The sequence below is a fragment of the Pediculus humanus genome, genomic scaffold (assembly GCF_000006295.1).
Source record: "Pediculus humanus corporis 1103172107403 genomic scaffold, whole genome shotgun sequence".
NCBI classification, from domain to species: Eukaryota; Metazoa; Arthropoda; class Insecta; order Psocodea; family Pediculidae; genus Pediculus; species Pediculus humanus.
Window position 1 is genome coordinate 195,925 of NW_002987028.1, and position 8,335 is coordinate 204,259.

Consider the following 8,335-nt stretch of genomic DNA (forward strand, 5'->3'; position numbering starts at 1 on the left):
GTAAAAAATTGTTACGCTACCAAATCGAACCTTTTTTAAAGCCTTTTTCTCCAGTTTTTTTTAAATCACTCTCTCCTATCCACTTCCCTCCCCCTCTCCCTCATTCCAATTATTTCCGTTTTAAAAAAAAAATACGGATGTGACGTCAGAAATCAACGTACAAAAAAAAAATTTAAAAAAACTTACCTTAGAACTATGTTGAGGCACGTAAAAACATGGCGATGAGCATTTTTTCCTGGATTTCATTGACAAATCGACTGCAACGTTATTATCATTATCACCATCATTATTATCATCATCGTAGTATGGTGTACGATTCGACGAAACATTTTCCTGAGGAAAATCAGATGGTCTTGCAGATTTGCTTAAATTAATTGGTAATTCATCATCATCGGGTGGAATGATGTACGACGATGATGCAGCCGTACGATGATGATAATGATGATGATAGTTATCACGAGACGATGGATTATCATTATCATCATCATCATCATCGTTTCCACCCTTATCCGGACTCGGTGGTAATTGTAATATGTGTTGAATTGAATATTTTTGAGTCATTTCACCTTCTGTTATTTTAACTTTACTTAAACACCATAATTATTATTATTATTATCACAGTTTATTTATATGTTTCGATTATTAGTTTAACTGTTTACATTCGTAGAAGAAGAAGAAAAAGAAGAAGATAAAGATGAAGAAGAAGAAGAAAAATTGTAAAACAAATAAAACAAGAATTTAAATATCATTATATAAATTATATTAAAGTGATTTAAGTTTCTTAATTTTCCTCTTTTTCTTTTTTATTTCATCAGTTAAAAACTTTTCATTTTATAAAAAAAAGAAAAATGAAAACTTTTTCTCGTTTACTCCTTCTCCAACCACTCTCTCTTTCTCTCTCTCTCTCTCACTCACTCATTTTTATTTTTATTCTTACCATCATTCTCATCATCATCATCATCATCACCATCGTATAACTCTTTCTCTCTCTTTCTTTCTTTCTGTTTCAAACAAAAACTTATTTTTGACTTCTTCTTTAAAAAAAGAAAAAGTTTTGTTAGAAAAGTCAAAGACGCGCATGTCGAATCTGACACACACACACACAAAAAGAAATAAAAAAAGAAAAAAAAGGAAAAAAAAAAAAGGAAAAAAGGATAGAAAAAAAAGGTTCTCGTTTTTTTTTCAAGAGTTAAAGTGAATGTCAATAGATATATTCTTTTCTTCTGCTTTTTCTTCTTCTACTTTTGATTTCTTAACACATATTTCACTTATTATTAAAAGAAAAAAGAAAATTTGACCGAATTTTTCCTTTGTTTTCCTTTTTTCCCTTTTTAGCACTTTTTATTTGAGTTTTCACATTCGCGATACACAAAATTTTTTATCACTATCGAATTTGTTTTTCTTTGATAACGTTTAACAATTTAATGATATTAAATAAAAAAAAGTTTAAAAATTTTTGGTTTTGACATTTTCGTTTTTTTTTTTTTTAATTTTTTCCACTCGAAAGTTTTTCCTTTTTTTTTCCTTTTTTTTTTTTTGAAATTAAAAGTTTTCCACGAGAAACTTTATTAATTTTCCCAAAGGAAAAACTTTTCTTTTTTTTTTTTTACTTTTTTTTTTTTAATTTTAATTTTAATTATAAATAATAATAATAATAATAATAATTTTTTTTTGTAATAATAATAATAATAAAAAATAATTTAAAATATTTCCGACGTTTCCATTTTATTTTTTCTGCATTATTTTAATAAGTTGGTAACACTGTAAAAAAAGAGAAAAAAAAAATTAGAAAGTTTTTTTTTTTTTTTTAATGTTATAAAATTTGATTTTGAAATAAAAAGTTAATAAATAAATTTATTTATTTATTTATTAATAATTTAATAAGTAATAATAATAATAATAATAATAATAATAATAATAATAATAATAATAATTCAATGCTTACAACTTAATAAAATTTAAAAAAGATTTTTGGGGCAAAAGTTTTTAAAAGTTTTTTTTTTTTTTTTTTTAATATTTAAAAATTTAATAAAATCGATAAAACAAAGGAAAAAAAATTTTTTTGTTAAAAGGAAAAAAAGGGCATTAAAGATAAATAAATAAATAAAAAAAAAAGAAAAATTTTTGTATATCGGAAGAGAGAGAAAGAGAGAGAGAAATTTTTTTTTTTTTTTATTATTTTCTTCTTCCCGGAAAATTTTCTATGAAATTTTATAAATTGATTTTTCCTTTGTATCCGCTTTTTCTCCTTCCCTCCATCTCTCTCCCATTCCCCCTTTCTTTCTCCCCCTTATTCTCGTTTACTTTTTTCCTCATCCCATGCCCCTTCTCCCCAACCCGCCCCCACCAAAAAAAAAAAAAGAAAAGAAAAATCACAATAAATTAATTTTAATAATAATATTATTTATTTAAACAATTTCTACACAATTTTTTGTTTTCGGGGGCACTCCTCCTCATTCCCTCTCGTAAAAATCATCCCTCACCCTCGTCCCCCACTCCTCTCCCCCCTTCCCTCATCCCATTTAAAACTTTTATATATTTTCTTTTTTTCTGAATGTTTCTTTTTTAAAACTCATTTAAAATTTTTCGTCAAAGCTTTTTTTTTTTTTTTTTTTTTTTTTTTTTTTTTTAAAAAAAAAGTTTTAAATAATTTATAAAACTTTTTTGAAAAGTCTATAAATTTGTTTTAGTTACTCATTAAAGTTTTTCTTTTCTTTTCTTTTCTTTTTTTTTTTTACAAGAAAAAAAAGGAAAAAAAAAAAGGAAAAACTTTTCTGTCGGAAAATTTTTCTTTTTATTATCTTATAACTAACTATTTTATTTATTTTGCGGCGAAGAGAGAAACAAACAAAAAAATCTTTTTTTTTTTTTATTTCGTTACGTAATATTAACAATTAAAATAAATAAATAATAATAATAATAGTAATAATAATAATAATAATCGATAATAATCGATAAATGTTTAAAAGTACTCCGTTCGATTTTAAATTACAATCACTTCCGGTTTTAAAAATATGGCTGACGGTTTGATAATTTTTTATTAAAAAAAAAAAAAACAATCGAAACGACCGAATTATTTTTATAATAATCGTTAAAATTAATTTTTTAAACGAACAAACAAACAAACGGTTGTTATAAAGAATCGAAATCAAACAAACAAACAAACAAGAAAAACAAAACAAAACAATTTTCATATTTCGCGCGTTTTTGTGTGTCACATTCAAGGTTGTTTTAAAAAAAATTAAAATTTTTTATTTTTCCTGAAGGGTGGGGGAAGAGGAAGAGGGGAATAAGGGGGAAGAGGAAGGAAAGAGATCGTAAAAATTAAATTGGTATTAAATCTGGTCTGAAACCTTTTTCCGTGGTTCCTACCTAAAATGAAACTAATTGATTTTTCGTCCTCCTCTCTTTTTCCCTTTTTCTAATTGAAAAATTTCAAAGAGAAAGAAAATTAAGGGAAAATTGAGAGGGAGAGAGGGAGGGAAGAGGGGAGGGTGGCGGCGGCACACAATTTTTTTTTTTTATAAATGATCACGTGTTTGATGTTATACGAATGCTTTATTAAAAAACTTTTATATATATATTTACGAAATAAAGTTCGGAAAAACAAAAAAAAAAAAAAAAGTTTACGTGGAAGGTTCCATATAGGAAACTTCACGAAAAGGTTTTATATATATATATAAATTGCAACAGGGGGGGGGAAATTTTTTTGGGGGGATGGGAGAAAATGAGAAAAAAAATTGTTGTTACGCGTCGGCACTAAACTAACTTTTTTTTTTTTTATACGTAATTTTTGTGGTGCAAGATGTTGTTGGAAAAAGAAACTTTTTGAAATTGGGAAAGTTGAAGGAGGAAGGTTTTCTTTTTGTTGAATGAAGGAGGGCCGGGGGAGGGAGTGAAGGGCGAGAGGGGAGAGAGGAAAGAATGAGGGTAAAGGCGTGGAGGGAGGTGAAAAATTTTTTAAAAATTCTAATTTTTTTTTTTTTTTTTTTTTTTTTAAAAAGAAAACTTTCGTATAATTTTCCTTTTTTTTCCTTTTTCTTATTTTCAAATGTTTCTGTTTTGAATGCAAATATAAAATTATTTTTAAAAAAAACGAAAAAAATTTGAATTTTCTCAATTTTTCCTTTATTATTATCATTATTATTATTTTCACGACGATTTTTTTTTTTACTTATTAAATATTAAATAATTACAGTAATAATAATAATAATTTATTAATGTTTTTTTTTTCTTTACCCGATCGAGCGAATAAGATTTCGCAGCATCTTTTACAAATGATCTACAATTCAAACTTGAATATTTATATATATAAAAAAAAAATCTCTCTCTTTTTTTTTATCTTTGTTCCTTTGTTTCTTTTTTCCTTTTTTTTTGCAAAACTTCATTTTATTAAAAAAAAAAAAAAAAAGCCAAATAAATAAAAACTTAAAACGAATGCAATAATGCAGTTTTATTTTTTTGTAGGAAAATCTTTTTTTTAAACTTCTTGGAATTTTCCTTTGAATTTCGCGCCATTTTTTTTTTTTTTTTAAAAAAGAATTTTCATTAAGCGGAAATAACGAAAGTTTATTGATTTTTATTTGTTTATTTGTTTCATGTTTTTTTTTGTTACAAACAAATACCGTAGCGAAATATTTTATTTAAAAAAAAATTTTCAATCTTTCATTAAATGTATACAATTTCGAATGCATTCGATAATAATAATGTATAATAATAATAATAATAGAGCAAATGAATAAAAATAGGTCGCGGTTCAAACGATTCAATACGATTTTATTTTATATATAAAAAATAATTAAATTATTATTAATAAATAAATTAAAATCGTAATGAATAAAAATAAAAAAAAGGATTCGAAAATGGAAAACTCCCCACTCCCTTCCCCTCAATTTTCTCCCATTATAAATTAAAAGGTTTTAAATAAAATTTTCTACAGATCCTTTTGTCAATTGAAATTTTCCCCTCTCTCCCCTCCCCCTCAAAAAAAAAGGTATCAAATCTAATATTAAATTTTTTTTCCGTTTAAAAAAACTTTACTACGTAAATAAATAAATAAATAAATAAGTAGTTAATAATAATAATAATAATAAAATTAAATTTTCACTGTAAAATTATCATTTTTTAAATAAAAACTTTCTGATAATAATAATGGTAATAATATCGATTTGTTTAGAGGAAAAAGGAAAAACTGGAAAATTGGATTATTGAAAAAAAATTTAAGATTAATTTTTTTTTTTTTTTAAAATAAATATCGTATAAAATATAAAGATAAATTTTTATGTATGTATGCACACATACATACATACATATATTCGCTTAATTATTTATTTATTGATTTATCATTATTATTATTATTATTATTAGTCTATCAATGTTATTGACGTCAAATAATTTGATTTGATTTATTTAAAAGTTTTTTTCTTTTTTTTTTTTTTTCTATCAATGTTTGAAATAAAATTCATTGAAAATTTTATTATTATTATTATTATTATTATTATTATTATTATTACTATTATTATTATTATTATTATTATTATTACTATTATTATTATTAGTATTATTATTTAAATTATTTTTAAAGTTTATTATTATAATTATTATTAATTCTATTGATAATGATAATCAATAATTAAATTTTTTTTTTTTTGTAAAGAACTTTTATTAATTTTTATGTAAGTTAATAATAATAATAATAATAATATGAGGGAAAAAAAATTTTTTTACTGTGATGATAACAAAATTTAAATAAAAAAAAAAAAAAAAAGTTGAAATGAAAAAATATCAGTGGCGTCGTAAGGAAACTCGTTTTGAAACTGTGTTGGAATTACGTCAAAAATGAAAAAAAATAATAATAATTTTCTAATGCCTTTTTTTAGCACCGCCTCATTCCCTACTACTTTTTTTCTTTTCTTTTCTTTATTTCGTTCTCTCTTTTTCTCTCTCTCTCATTTTTTTTCCATCTCTATCTCCCCTTTGATTTCTCTCTTAATTTTTAATTTTTTTTTTCCTTCTTTCTTTTTTTCTTTTTTTTTCTTTTTTTCTTTCTTTCTTTTCATTCAAGTTTAAAAAAAAAAAAAAAAAAAAACTGAAAGCTTTTATTATCAGATCTAAAGAAAAGGAAAAAAAAGGAAAAAAAAAAGGAAAAAAGGAAAAAAAAAAAGCTTTTTTAATAATTCGATTGAAAAGGGCACAACCTACAAGAATGTAAAAAAAAAAAAAATTTTCTCTCTCTCTCTCTTTCTCCATAATTTTCTCGTGATTCTCCATTTCATTTTCCTATCTTTACATCTCTCTCTCTCTCTTTCTCTCTCTATTCTCTTTTTCTAACTAATTTTCTCTCTTTGTTTTTCGTCATTTTGTTCTTTTTCTTTTACCCTTTTTTTTATTTTATTTTATTTTTATTTTTAAAAGTAAAACAAAAAAAAAAAACAAAATTTTAACTAAAATATTGTCTTTGGAACGTTTTAACTGGAACCCTTGCATCCTTTTTCTTCCTCTTTTCCCTTGTTTTCCCTCCTTCTCTTTTTCTTTCTCTTTCTCCCATCTACAAAAAAAAGTTTTCCTATTTAAGTTAAGAATTTTCCTTGAGAAAAGTTTAACAAAGTTTGATAAAGTTGGAAAAACAGTTTTATGTGGCTGGAAGTGTACTTTGTAACTATAAATCATTTAACAATGGCATCACGACAATTTTGAAAGTTGCTCCTGTCAACTAGCAAAGTTCTTCTCTCTCTCTCCCCCTCTCTCACTCCAAGAAGAAGGATGAGGGGGTGGAGATTGGGTGGGTGGGTGTGTAGACAAAGGTTTCGGGTATGAGTTTTAAATCGACAAAAGCAATTCGATGAAAATTTTCACGCCGCAATTTTCCGCCCATCGATTTGGACACGTTATTAATTTTCCTTCAACCTTATTTTCCATTTTCCGTAAGTTTTTATAAAAGAAAAACGCACTTTCTATTCTATCATTGATTTTTAATATTAAAATAAATATTATTATTATTATTATTATTTTATCAATTATTAATTAATTACAACAACTCAAACAATAATTTTATTAAATTCTTATCATCATCCACGTTTCTCTTATCATACTCGGATTGAAATGTTTATTTTTTTAAATTATTAATAATAATTAACAGCGTGACGTCATAATTTTTCCGGGTGGTATTTAAAGAAAAAAAAAATATTACCATCCAACCTAATTTTTTTTTTTTATCCGTACAACATTTTTAAATCTGGAAAACATAATTTTTTTATGTTGAGTGAGTCAGATGGCTGAATGCCCTGGAGCGTTCGAAAGAAAAAAAACTTTTGAGAAAATTCAACTGGAAAATTTTTTTCTTTTTATCTACGATGTAACTTTTTTCCTTTTTTTTTCTTTCCTTTTTTTTATTAAACGGTCAATATAATCTGAGATTTATTTACTTTTTTTTCTTTTTTTTTTTTAAATAAAAACCAACAACAATAAATAAAATTTTATTTTTTTAAACGATGAAAATCAAAAAAAAAAATTTTTTTATTAAACAATAATAATTTATTACTCCCGTAAGTTAAACATTAAAAAAAAAATTAAAAGTTTAAATTTTATAACAAAAAAAATTAATTTGTATTATTATTATTATTATTAGTTAGATGGATATACATATATATATAACTTTTTATCGTCGGGAAAATATATTAATGATAATGATGATAAATTATTATTATTATTATTATCATTATTAAGAAATATAATTTAAATGAAAACTATTTAATTTGAAAAATAAAAATAACTTTTGTTGTTCGTGAAGATAAAACATGATTAAAACTTTTTTTTCTCTCTTTCTCTTTTTCTCTTTTTCTTTTTTCTTTTTTTATTTTATTTTATTTTTTTTGTTATTTTACTTCAACGATTAAGTTTTAATTTTGTTTAAAAAATATAAATAAATAAATAAAATAAAAAAGAAAAGTTTTTTTTTTTAAGAAAAAGAAAAAAAGGAAGAAAGTGAAAGAAAGAAAGAAAAAAAAGAAAGTTTTTGCTTGCGGATAAAAGGTTTGAATCTGGAGAAAATGTAGGCTAACTTCAGCTTAAGTAATTTTAAAACAAATTTTTATAACGATGGGAGTGGGGGGCAAGAGGCAAGAGGGGTGGGGTGGAAATGGAACCCAGCAATCGGGGGTATGGGGATTGATTAAACCCGTTATTATTATTATTTTATTTTCACCCCGTGCCCTTCATCCTTCCTTCCGGTCCCTTACCCCTTCCTCCCTCCTTTCCTACCACTCCGCCCCTTTTTAAAATAAAAAAAAAAAAAAAAAAAAGAATGAAAAAAAAAAACCGCGGGGCAAAAAAAAAA